Here is a 14,626-nt window from a genome sequence, read left to right as displayed (position 1 = left end):
GAGACAATCTGTGGGCGTCACCTGTCAATTGTTCTCTCAGCAGTTTACCTGAGGAATAACCTCGGCGACCCATTGACCTTCTTCTTGCCCCATATTATGTGTATTATGGTATGCCTAGGATCAAACAAAGGCAACATTTTATGTCGCGTACCACTTGGAAACCTGTTGTAGAAAGATGAGCTCTTGGAAAGTAGCAGAATCAAGGCACTATTACTTTGAGGCAGGGTCCTCAACCCAGATTCCAGATTCACTACAGCTCACTGTTGAATTAGGTACAAGGTTTGGGGAATACCCTTTTAAAACATCATCCAACATCTTTACGGAGAACGCTTCTATTAAGAATGCTTTAAAGAACCATACAGGGTTATTTTGTCTTGTCAGCTATATTATATTGATATAATTCCATAGGTTTATAATTGTGTTAATTGACAAACGTTGAATCAGGTTTGCTAGCGCCCTAAGGAGAGAATTGAGAACCAGTTGACACAGGGACATATGTCAGTCTTTCAGAAGACACTGTCACTAGCAATAGTCATATTTGAAATGTAATGGCATAACAGAACAGATTAGATAAACTGGAATGTATGATACTTTCACTCACGGGTACACAAAAAATGACTTTGCGCAAACCATGGCCCCCAAATATTTGAATGAGCCGCCGCCCCTACATTTGAATTATCATTAAAAGAGGAAAGATCCCTTTTCTGAACTGCAAAGACCCATTCAAGGGCTCTAAGGTTTCTTTGAGTCATTGTGGTACCACATAGGACCATCACCCTTCCCAAAGAACCCTTGAGGAAGTGTGAAGAGAAGATGCATGCATGCTGCCGCAACTCATAAAGCATGTCTTTAAAATTGCCCTGTTGTACACTAATACGCAGTTGTGGTTCCTGAGTTAAACAATTGACATAATGCATTGCACTAATCTCCCACAAGACTATCCCAGATAAAACACTATATCTTTCAAAGTGATCATCTAGTATTTGAGCAGGCTTTTGACAAAGGAGTTCCACCATCAGTGTGGTATGTACCCTGAAAAAGAGGAATCGCTATCCATGATGACATCTTTCCTTGGCAGTTCATTGTATAGAAAAAGTCTATCTGAAATGACACGGTGGATGGAAGTTGCAGAGGGAAGCCAGGTGCTGATGCCAGACAAGAGGGATGTAGCCCTGGCCAGTGAGCAATGTGTCAAACTGAACTGTCATTTGTCTATGCTGTGAAACCAGTAGACAGAAAAATGTGGGGCTTTGTCAAATAACATGGTGAGTTCCAATGAGTTACTCAACATTGGATATGGCTATTACAGTATAACTGTTAAAAGTGCCCGTAAGCTCTTGATACCTGACTAAATAACAGTAAAACAATAAAACAGTAAAATTTGAATTACTTCAGAAGCCTTTTTAACCTCTAATACACTACTAAGTTTCAAATTTTCTGCATTGCAGGAAAGTTCTCCTGCAACAGGGCGATCAAATTAAGATCCTACATCTGTAGCAGTCTAATGTTACTGACCAGGCTGTACAGAGACATACCATTATTCTATGCCTTACAATAAGACACCATAACAAGCTTCCAATAGGTAATAAAGTAATATTCCTGTGATCTTTAAGTAGTGTCCCCAAAGTTTTTCCATTATTTTGTTTCCCCTTCCCTCACTGCTTAACTTTGTCCTCCTCTATCAGGCCTGGCTATTATTTCTCTCCTCCTATTAGAGGTGTGGAATCTGGATGCTCCAGTCCAGTCCAGCGGGACTCATTACAGAAGGGAAAGTCTGGGTGGATGTCACCCTAGGATTGGAGTTCATATCTAATTAGAATTAGTACATAATCAGACTCTACCAACATACTGTTACCCTGAACACAGGGGGGAAATGGAAATGGAGGCCAATGAATTCCCATACAGTCAAACACTGGCCTGAACAGTATCTGGAAACATTTCCTTGTTTGAATTATTTATTACATTTTATCCATATTTTCTTTATTTGTTGGGACATTTTTAAAGGCAAAATAACTAGTAATTCTCAACAAAAATAGTCTGCCTGCCGTCTGTCTGTCTGTCTGTCTGTCTGTCTGTCTGTCTGTCTGTCTGTCTGTCTGTCTGTCTGTCTGTCTGTCTGTCTGTCTGTCTGTCTGTGTGCGCGTGTGCGTGTTTGCACACTCTTGCTTGTGTTGGTGCATGCATGCATGTGTGTGCTTCCATGTACTGTCTGTGTGTGTGTGTGTGTTCAGTGTGTGTAGCGATTAGTCTGTCATATCTTCTCTCCTCCCACACCAATAAATCTGGTTATTATATTGTGCACAAATTACCTCACATCAGCAGAAATGCTGTTGGTAGCAGAGCAATTTCATGACCTGCACGGTCCACAGGGAATCATTAAATCAGTGGGACAAATATTTAAATCAAATGTTTGTTGAGAAGAGAAGGGAAGGACTCTCTGCGAAATGGCCAAACTCAGCAGAATGTTCATTGTTTTAATACAGATATATTGTGGGACAGCTGTCCCCAAAAGCTCATGGATATCTTTACATTAATGTATATATGGGTATATACTGTACGTGCAAGGCGCAGGCTGTCGCAAGATTATTATTTGCATAATATGTCATGATGCATGACAGAGTGGGACATTCAGATAAGACGTGATGTGTCACAACAGTAATATAACGTGTTAGGTAATGATTTCAATTTAAGTATAGGAAGATTCATATGTAAAATGAACCAAGACATAATATGAACCGAAACAGACAACGTGTTTGTGTAGCCTATTCCCCACAACACTGATTAGCAGACAAACTCACTTTATCTGCATTTCAAATACAATGGGGGAAACCATGGTCGTGTGTTGCTCATCAGACGTTTTTGCTAAGATTCAGAACGGGTCTGTGTAACAAATGTATTCCTTATTAGCAGGTTCTTGTTAAGTACATGTAAGGAAAAATTGTTTTGATCAAAGAAGTTTCAATCAGTACTGTGAATGCAAAATGGACGAAAGCTAGCTGTCCTCCAGCGACACCATGGTGCTACCCTACAGAGTGCTGTTGAGGCTACTGTAGACCTTCATTACAAAACAGTGTGTTTTAATCAATTATTTAGTTACATGTGAATATATTTAGTATAGTTTTATCTAAAAAGGATCAATATATACATATATTTTTATATTCAGTGAGGAGGATGGTCCTCCCCTTCCTCCTCTGAGGAGCCTCCATTGCTGTAATTGAAGTGATCGATTTAGGCTTTCAGTCAGTGGGACAAATATTTAGGCTCTCAGCCACAAGCTCCCCTCACGTAATCACATAAAGAGCCAATCCGCGGTTGAAACAATAACAAGCAGACACGCCGCCTCTGTTTTGGTAAAGAGCTGAGGGATGGGGCAGGAGAAATGTAACAATTCTCAAATTCATAGACCGAGCTATGGATGCAAGGACTGACCATCCATGATATCAACAATTATAATTTGAACCATGTTTTGAGGCTACATGTGTTTGTTTACATTTACATTGTTTACAAATATTGGGGTAAAACAATCTTAGAGTATATGTTTGCAACAAGGCACTGAAGTAATACTGATAAAATGATGCAAAGCAATTCACTTTTTGTTATGTTTGGGGCAAATCCAACACAACACATTAGGGTGGAAGGTGGTTAGAGCGTTGGGACGTAATCAGAAGGTTGCATGTTCAAATCCCTGAGCCAGCAATGTAGAAAAATCGCCCATGCGTAAGGCAATTAACACCCACAACTGCTCCCTGGATGCTGATGATGTGGACATTGATTAAGTTGTTCGGTTAAATGCAGAAGACACATTTCGGGTGAATGCATTCAGTTGTGCAACTGACTAGTTATTCCCATTAATGAGTACCACTTTTCATATTTTCAAGCATAGTGGTGGCTGCATCAGGTTATGGGTATGCTTGTAATTGTTATGGACTGAGGTGTTTTTCGGGATAAAAAATAAATTGAATGGCAAAATCCTAGAGGAAAACCTGGTTCAGTTTGCTTTCCACCAGACACTGGGAGATTAAATTATCTTTCAGCAGGACAATAACCTAAAACACAAGGCCAAGAAGACAGGGAATGTCCCTGAGTGGCTGAGTTATAGTTTTAACTTACTTTTTTTCTTCATCTATGGCAATAGCTGAAAATGGTTGTCTAACAATGATCAACAACCAAATGAACAGAGATCGAACATTTTTGAAAATAATAATAATTACCCAGAAAGACTCACAGCTGTAATTGCTCCAAAAAGTGCTTCTACAAAGTATTGACTCAGGGGTGTGAATGCGTACGCAAATCAGATACTTCTGTATTTCATTTTCAAAACATTTGCAAACATGTCTTAAAATATGTTTTCACTTTGTCATTATGGGATATTGTGTGTAGATGGGTGAGAAATAAAATATATTTAATCCATTTTGAATTCAGTCTGTAACACAACATAATGTGGAAGGGGGTATAAACACTTTCTGAAGGAACGGTATATAACTCATTTACAACTTTAAGAATTGATGTAGTAACTGCAGATTGCCCTTTTCTGCTTCGATATTGATACACACCAAGGCCAGATGTGCACAAGGCATGAGGTGGCAGGAGTACACACACACACACACACACACACACACACACACACACACACACACACACACACACACACACACACACACACACACACACACACACACACACACACACACACACACACGGCTAACACTTCCCTTCTTGACTGTCAGGGCTCTCAGTGTTCTTGACTTGATTGATTAGCATATATTCGTTTTTAGGGTATAATTGTTTTCAGGGTATAATTGTTTTCAGGGTATAATTGTTTTCAGGGTATGTTTTCATACGGTACATCTTGAAGTAAAGGGATATGTGTTGTACGCTCCCATGAGGGGAATTTAATAACAGGACTGAACCAACATATGCTGTGGTTTTGAGATATGTCTTAATGTTTTTACAGCTTACAGCCGATGGGTTTCTGATCCCTGGATCATTAAGTTTAACAAATGTGTTACATTATGTAAAATTATTCCAAAAAGATTGTATCAAACACTATATTATCTGATTAGTTTCTATCAAGAAAGGGAGTTCCAAACTTCTCTGCCAATAAAAGATGGTTTTCAATTTTCCCCTCCCCACTCAGACCACTCCCAGAAAGTCCTAGCAACATTCTTACTTGAGAAATTGCTCTTTGCTAAGAATATATTTTTTTATTATTTTTGACAGTTTTAATTGAAAACAATCATAGTAAGGTATTTAATTGTTACCCAAAAATGCATTGACCTTTAAGCATTAGGGCTGCCTCTCATCAAACAACTACGTTCAACAACCCAGTTTTGAGCTAAATGAAATGCTTCAAGCCAGAATGCTTCAAGACATCTATTTTATGTCTATCAAATGTTCTACTTCTGACAACCAGACAAAACTGAACTTTGGTTTAAGGCCTTGGAAATTACATTCTCCTCAGCACTCATGTGTCAACAGGCCCAGACGGGGGGGTTTGATAGCCAGGTTCATTCTTGGCAGAATGATAAAGCTACATTTGAATTGCAGATTCAGAAAGGGCATCAATCGTTGCAAAAGCCTGTTTGATTACATGGCTGTGCATTGATCAGGATTTAGAGATAGGCTATCTGAACTCGCGGGACTTACTGACGCTCTGTCTGAATCTCTCAGAGCTGGTGTTAGATACTAGTATGGGAATTTTTTGTTGTTGAAATGTATGCATTCACTACTGTAAGTCGCTCTGGATAAGAGTGTCTGCTAAATGACTAAAATGTAAATGTAAAACTCGTTACAGTATTTAAATGCCTGGGTCTGTGTTAACAGTAACAGTCGGATTCTTCACAAAGCTACTTGGGTCATTTAATGAAGGCATTTGGGTCATTTGTCTGAAAGGCAGCAAAAATTGTTTTTAAATGATCTGCCGGCTAAAAGCCTCAGGCACTGTTGTAGACTGTAGACACCGTCCAAGACTCTGTGGGGAGAAGAATGAATTCAACAAAATGGAGGGCAATAATAAGCACTCACATAATTTTGTTTCCAAACTTGATCATATTTAGTCTTACAGCAATGGGAGCTTTTAAAATGGTTACAGATTAATTTGGGGCAGTGGAGAGAATGTTTTTGTATTATACTGTTAGTCAAGCACCAATTTGACAGGACAAGGTTGTGTCTTTATGTGTGCAGATTGGAGTTTTCCTTATTACATCTCGCTGTAAGGGCGAGGACAGAAAAAATGATTGGATAAATTTGGCCATAAAATGTGATTGGTTAATTTATGGCAAGTAATTCCAATTGGTATGATTAGGGTTTGGGTTATGTGACTGGTTAAGATTAGGGGGTGGGGTGGGACTTGAACCAGCAACCTTGTGTATAACAACCCATGTGTTGCGACCTCTGCTAGCAAGCCTTTAATTTATTTCACTCTCACCAGGCCACTGACTGTATTGCGCTTTCATCCAACCAATCACATTCATTCTACCCTCGAGGCACAGCTCTCCTCAAAACAAGTTTGATTAAGGAAAACTCCACTGAGTTTATATGCACAACCAAACAAGTCTCGACTCATGCTAAAGCCTATGAAAAATACAGTTAATGGTATTTGCTGTGCACTCAATCCCCAGGTTTTTGCAAAGAACCCAAATACACCACCAACATATTAACATTCACTTCCTCTGCCTTCAACGGTGCTTGAATGGTGTTTCATCAAATCCTCTGTATTCAAATAAACACTTCCCCACGGTTATAACATACCCTTTTATTCCATACGTGACTAGCTTGGCATTTTTTAAAGCATAATGTCATGTCCTGACCAGCAGATGGAGCTGTTGTAGTAGTTTGGGGGTCAGGACGTGGCAGTCTTGTGTGTGTGTTTGAATGTTCTGTGTGTCTTGTGACTCCTGATCAGGAACAGCTGGGGATCGTTGTTCCTGATTGGGAGTCATATATGTAGGAGTATGTTTGTCACTGGGGTTTGTGGGTGGTTGTTTTTGCACTGCGTTTATAGCCTGCAGAACTGTCACTGTTGTCACCTTTTTGTGTTATTAAGTGGATGCTTTACGCCTTAATTTTAATTAAAGATGAGTATTCACATACCTGCTGCGTCTTGGTCCATTTATGAAGACAGGCGTTACAGAACCACCCACCAAAGGACCAAGCAGCAGAAGAGGAGGAAGCCACTGGAGAGAAAAAGGGAGGAATGGACTTGGGAACAGATCCTGGACGGAGAGGGACCATGGACTCAGGCTGGGGATTATCGCCTCCCGCAGTGGGAGATTGAAGCGGCGAGAGCGGAGAGGCGCTATTACGAGGAGAGAGAGCGCAACGAGCGCGAGAGGCACCCCCAATCATTTTTTTGGGGGGGGGCAATCGGGTAGCCAGGCCAGGGAAGAGCCGTAAGCCAGCTACCCGTGACTACAGGGAGGTGCATATGAGGTGGAGGGCGCCATGTTACGCTGAGGTACGCACCATCTCGCCTATACGGACGCACAGCCCAGTTTGCCCAGTACCAGCGCCCCGCAGGTGCCAGGGCAAGGTGAGCATCGAGCCGGAAGGGGTGATGCCAACCCTGCAATCAAGACCGCCAGCGCGCCCTTTCGGTCTGGTGTTTCCCGCCAGACGCACTAGCATGGAGGTGCGTGTCTCCAGGCTGGCACGTCCAATACCAGCCCCACGCATCAGGAGTCTAGTGTGTCAGCCCAGCCTCGCCAGTCAACAGTCGCCAGAGCTGCCCGCCAGTCAACAGTCGCCAGAGCTGCCCGCCAGTCAACAGTCGCCAGAGCTGCCCGCCAGTCAACAGTTGCCAGAGCTGCCCGGTTCTGCCAGAGTGGCCAGAGCTGCCCGGTTCTGCCAGAGTGGCCAGAGCTGCCCGGTTCTGCCAGAGTGGCCAGAGCTGCCCGGTTCTGCCAGAGTGGCCAGAGCTGCCCGGTTCTGCCTCCCCGGCCCAGCCAGAGTGGCCAGACTGCCCGGTTCTGCCCCCCCGGCCCAGCCCGAGTGGCCCTCCTGCCCCCCCGGCCCAGCCCGAGTGGCCCTCCTGCCCCCCCAGCCCGAGTGGCCCTCCTGCCCCCCCGGCCCAGCCCGAGTGGCCCTCCTGCCCGGCGCAGCTATCGGCGCCATCAAAGTGGGCGACGCCGAAGGTGGAGCGAGGTCCACGTCCTGCACCTGAGCCACCTCCAGGATAGGTGGGTTGGGGAGGGAGGGTGTAGCACAGTGCCGTCGTTGACGGCAGCCACCCTCCCTTCCCTCCCTTATTGTTTAAGGGTTAGTGTTTATGGGTTTTGTTGGGGATTTTGTTTGTTGGTGTTTTTTTTTTTGTGGTGTGCTTTCCGGGGTCTGCACCTTGAGGGGGGGTACTGTCACGTCCTGACCAGCAGATGGAGCTGTTGTAGTAGTTTGGGGGTCAGGACGTGGCAGTCGTGTGTGTTTGAATGTTCTGTGTGTCTTGTGACTCCTGATCAGGAACAGCTGGGGATCGTTGTTCCTGATTGGGAGTCATATATGTAGGAGTATGTTTGTCACTGGGGTTTGTGGCTGGTTGTTTTTGCACTGCGTTTATAGCCTGCAGAACTGTCACTGTTGTCACCTTTTTGTGTTAAGTGGATGCTTTACTCCTTAATTTTAATTAAAGATGAGTATTCACATACCTGCTGCGCCTTGGTCCATTTATGAAGACAGCCGTTACACATAACAACACAATGCTGATTATCCGCTCATGGCCGTGTCTCGCTCATGTTTCGCCACACACATTCATCACGCCACAGTGTAGAAAACATCACCTGAAGGACACAGTTTTTTCAAGACAAGGACACGCATATGTCACCCACTCTTTCTTCAATGTTATTTAGATTCCTACTTAGCAAGATGAGCCTTCTTCCATCACTTCTTTGACATTAAACAGCCCGAGGGTGGCCTTGGTATCTGGTATCCATACAGGTCCACATATGTTTGGTCTTGGTATCTGGTATCCATGTAGGTCTACATATGTTTGGTCTTGGTATCTGGTATCCATGTAGGTCTACATATGTTTGGTCTTGGTATCTGGTATCCATACAGGTCCACATGTTTGGCCTTGGTATCTGGTATCCATACAGGTCCACATATGTTTGGTCTTGGTATCTGGTATCCATACAGGTCCACATATGTTTGGCCTTGGTATCTGGTATCCATACAGGTCCACATATGTTTGGCCTTGATATCTGGTATCCATGTAGGATACCTGTCACCTGAATGCTTTTTCGATATGCAGGTAGCCTAGCGGTTAAGAGCCTTGGGCCAGTAACCAAAAGGTCGTGGGTTTGAATCCCTGAGCTGACTCGGTGAAAAATCAGTCGATTTGATTTTTAGCAAGGCACTTCACCTTAATTGGTCCTGTAAGTCGCTCTGGATGAGAGCATCTACATATGCTAAATGTAAAATTAGTCAGTACTTGTTACATTTACACAGGGGTGGAAAAGTACCAAATTGTCATACTTGAGTATAGGTAAAGATAACTTAATAGAAAGTGACTCAAGTAAAAGTGACAGTCACCCAGTAAAATACTATTAGAGTAAAAGTCAAAGTATTTGGTTTTAAATATGCTTAAGTGTCAAAAGTAATTGTAATTGCGCCAGTATACTTAAGTAACAAAAGTAAAGTATAAATATTTTCTAATTCCTTATATTAGGCAAACCAGATGGCATGAATTTCCGCATATACATTCATTGCACTATAATGGTGACAAACGGTGCCCACAAACTGTTAGGGCCAACATAAAGCTGTCCCAACAGCAGAGTCCCAACAGCAGTCCCAACACCTTACCACTACTACACCTGGCTATCCGCTGAGCCTTGACTGGTAGCAAAACAGTTAATTCAGCCTCATTTGCTGCCTTTAAAAAAACATAGCTGATATGGCTGACTTGCTTAAACAAATGTGGTTTCTACTGTCAATTGAGATGTACAAACTATGGCATTAGGTGACGACGAGCGAATAAGAGGCAATCCGTAATTTCAATTAAGAAATTAAGGCGCGAGCTAGGACGGGCGTAGTCAATATAACTGTTTGTTCAGCACTTTTGAAATGTACAGCGACAGAATTCAGAACATGGGTCGTTCTTACAGTATTCTCCCTGTACACCAAGTTAGAACCGTAGGATAAATAAAGGGGGCATATAAACAGACAATGAAAGCTCTTACAATATTAGATAATTACGTTTCTTAATAACAGGCTATAGGCTACATGTGCTCCACCAAGTCAGAACAGTAGGTTAAATTATGAGGGGAAAAGGGACCAAATTATTAGGGTGAGGCACATGGGCTACTAACAGCTTACTATACAACATACACTTAGTATTGCTTTCTTAGCTACAGTATACATATCTCCCTGGCATATTACATAATTTATGCAGCAGCATACAAGACATTTTTGAACTCACCTTGTTGTTCTGTGCTCACTTGAACAGGAAGGTGGCGCGGAACTCTGGAACTCTGAAAAAACTAAGTCGAATCACGACGATGTCAGTGATCTTGGTCCCGTGTGGCTCAGTTGGTAGAGCATGGTGTTTCCAACGTCAGGGTTGTGGGTTCAATTCCCACGGGGGACCAGTACAGAGAAAAAAATGTATGGAATGTCTGTGTTCACTACTGTACGTCGCTCTGAATAAGAGAGTCTGCTAAATGACTAAAATGTAAATGTAAAATATGAGCGACGTAACACTCAGGTACTGTATGTTGTTGGTGACATTGAGAGTGAAGTAGTTGGTGACAGGGAAGTGGTTGGTGACATTGAGAGGGAAGTGGTTGGTGCCATTGAGAGGAAAGTGGTTGGTGACATTGACAGGGAAGTGGTTGGTGCCATTGAGAGGGAAGTGTATGGTGCCATTGAGAGGAAAGTGGTTGGTGCCATTGAGAGGAAAGTAGTTGGTGACATTGACAGGGAAGTGGTTGGTGCCATTGAGAGGGAAATGTATGGTGCCATTGAGAGGGAAGCAATTATTGACAGGGAAGTGGTTGGTGCCATTGAGAGGGATGGGTTTGGTGCCATTGAGAGGGAAGCAGTTATTGACAGGGAAGTGGTTGGTGACAGGGAAGTGGTTGGTGACATTGAGATGGAAGTGGTTGGTGCCATTGACAGGGAAGTGTTTGCTGACATTGACAGGGAAGTGGTTGGTGACATTGACAGGGAAGTGGTTGGTGACATTGACAGGGAAGTGGCTGGAGACATTGAGAGGGAAGTGGTTGGTGACATTGAGAGGGAAGTGGTTGGTGACATTGACAGGGAAGTGGTTGGTGACATTGACAGGGAAGTGGTTGGTGACATTGACAGGGAAGGGGTTGGTGACATTGACAGGGAAGTGGCTGGAGACATTGACAGGGAAGTGGTTGGTGACATTGAGAGGGAAGTGATTGGTGACATTGACAGGGAAGTGGTTGGTGCCATTGAGAGGGAAGCAGTTATTGACAGGGAAGTGTTTGCTGACATTGACAGGGAAGTGTTTGCTGACATTGACAGGGAAGTGGTTGGTGACATTGACAGGGAAGTGGTTGGTGACATAGACAGGGAAGTGGTGGGTGACATTGAGAGGAAAGTGGTTGGTGCCATTGAGAGGGAAGTGGTTGGTGCCATTGAGAGGGAAGTGTTTGCTGACATTGACAGGGAAGTGGTTGGTGACATTGACAGGGAAGTGGTTGGTGCCATTGAGAGGGAAGGGTTTGGTGCCATTGACAGGGAAGTGGTTGGTGACATAGACAGGGAAGTGGTGGGTGACATTGAGAGGAAAGTGGTTGGTGCCATTGACAGGGAAGTGTTTGGTGCCATTGAGAGGGAAGTGGTTGGTGACATTGAGAGGGAAGTGGTTGGTGACATTGAGAGGAAAGTAGTTGGTGACAGGGAAGTGGTTGGTGACATTGAGAGGGAAGTGGTTGGTGCCATTGAGAGGAAAGTGGTTGGTGCCATTGAGAGGAAAGTAGTTGGTGACATTGACAGGGAAGTGGTTGGTGCCATTGGGAGGGAAGTGTTTGGTGACATTGACAGGGAAGTGGTTGGTGCCATTGAGAGGGAAGTGGTTGGTGACATTGAGAGGGAAGTGGTTGGTGCCATTGACAGGGAAATGATTGGTGACATTGACAGGGAAGTGGTTGGTGACAATGACATTCCCCTCTAGCGAACACTCTCAGAGCTATGTTCTCCTATAATACTTAATTTCACTTCTGGTTTGTTAGGGTTGATCCTCAACTAACCAAATAAATAGTTGAATCAGCTACTAACACTTGACTTTAGGTCACTGTCATAAGACTGCATTATGATATAGTGCCTATCATAACACACAATTAGAAATACTTTTACTCATTATAGTGATATTGTTTGTCATGGTCTATTTTAAAACAGCAGATATTACCGTCACCACGACATAATGTCATGGCAACATTTTCAGCTTAAAGAACTGCAACTTAGCCACCCATGAAGATGCAATTATAAACATTCAACTTTTTAGGACAGGCACTTTTTCTGTTGCTATTGAAGTCTGTAAAGGCTCCTGTCTCATCATATTCTGTATAATGACACTTGTGATATTTCTGTGACATTTTTGGTGACACCTTTTTCACATTGCGATCCCTGTGTCCCATTTTCAATTACAACTCTGTGTATCTGTAGACAGCAGCATAGAGGGACAAGTCATTGGCTTCATTTGTTGGCAGACAAGCTATTAATTCAGGAAATCAGTTTGTCATGGTGAATGAGGGCTTAGAAAACTCACAGGGATAAAAGGACATTTTAATCACGTCTCTTTAAAATAAAACAGATAAATCCTAATTATTTGCAGGCAAGTCTTGAGATTGTCCAATGGGAAAGGTATCTGATCAAAAAAGCTGAACGTTTCCCAAATATGATGATCAATTATGTTATGGTATACACACATGAACAAAGAAGAAACATTTACAAACTAATAATATATAAAAATACTCTCTATTGATGTCAATTTTGTAGTTTTTCTTTTAGGTTCAGTGTATTGTAATCTCAACCAATTTGATCAGTAACCAAGCCAAGGGTTAAATCGATAGTCCAGCTTCTTGTTGTTACGCTTTAATGTCCTTCTGTATTTTGTCAAAATTCCTCAAAAGGTCAGTATCTGTAGGAGGCTCAGTGAAATATTAGTTGGCACATACCCATGACTCTATGAGGCAAGCAAAACTTTACTACTCCTAGAATACAAATTGAGGCATCCAAAGCCTTGAGCAAAACTGTAGCTAGGTAATTGTACTAGGTTATGTGGGTAGGGTCACTGGTTCAAGGCTATCTATCTGCAATTTTCCACAACATACTGAATACAGTTAACCTACATGCATTGTCTGGAGTTTAGTCCTAACTTCCAATAACCTCACGTTTAAGTTCAAGCTTGACATGACATAGCCACAAATAAGCACTAGCTGAAAGCCTCAGCCTAAATCCCTTGCACAGAATACGGTGGCAATATGTTCCCCTTGAAAGCATTACCTTCAGGCAAAGCTTTTAAAATGTCCCATCCCTCGTGCTTTGCTTTCAGACTAAAAATAAAACATCAGTTTGAGAGCAAATCTATTGTATATAAGTGAGCGGTTAGTGCTGGTTATATGAGTTCTTATTTTAAGATATCAAATATGGACAGCTTGTGCCCTAAGCTTGACTTCCCTGGCAATGGCAAAAAAACATCCTGTAATCTCTTCAGTTGCATGATGTTCCACAGTGAGTGAAAGTGATGTACTGGGGAAGTCCACTGCATAACCCCCTACCCCAAACAAATGACAGAGAGAGAATTCAGATTTGATCTTTCAATAGTAGCAGGGACAGTTTGTGCATTATTGTACTGTACTGTATGGCTGTGTCCCTCCAATTTGTACAACTCAGAGGTGCCTCTGAGTGTGACGTATAGAATAAGAAGTAATCCGTCATAAACAGACATTCATTATCATGAATTGTGAAGACAGGTTGCCGTGGAAGTTTTACGATCACATCATATAGTAAATATAACGTAAGTACTCATGCATAAATCTTTTAGCCTATGCATTAGTGGCTATACATCTTTTCAAAAACTCTTTAGTATGCTCACCGTTTTAAATCGAACAGAATATGACCTTTACACAAATACAATTGTTATAATAACAGGAAGTGGCCGGGTTTCTTTTCAACTCTCTCTCCATTGACTTTTTAAAAGCTTCATGACCCACAAGTCTAATTGTAACAGATTAGGTTGCCATGGAATATCAATCCGTACCATAAGTGTCTTCAGGAAGCACACAAACCCTTCAAATGAATTAGACCATAATGATTTGTGCTAATTTTCCTAACTGTAAATAATGGACTGATGTGCCGTTATGGGTTTACAACCATTTTAATTAAGAAGAAAATCGATATGTTCATTAATATTGTGATATTTCTCATGGAAACATTTGTGAAGTGCAGTATTGGAATGAGGCAGTGTGTTGAACAATAAGCTCTTATAGGCTATTATATGGAAGAGACTGTAAAACCAATACAACTCAAACTTGACAACCTGTATGGGAACTTTAATCAACTGTGAATAATATTATAAATATTAGATTAGCAAGTTCTCCACCTGGGGCGGCAGGTAGCCTAGTGGTTAGAGCGTTGGACTAGTAACTGAAAGGTTGCAAGA

Source organism: Salmo salar, chromosome ssa19 (genome assembly GCF_905237065.1).
Source record: "Salmo salar chromosome ssa19, Ssal_v3.1, whole genome shotgun sequence".
In the NCBI taxonomy this organism is placed as follows: Eukaryota; Metazoa; Chordata; class Actinopteri; order Salmoniformes; family Salmonidae; genus Salmo; species Salmo salar.
This window is presented reverse-complemented; position numbering follows the sequence as displayed.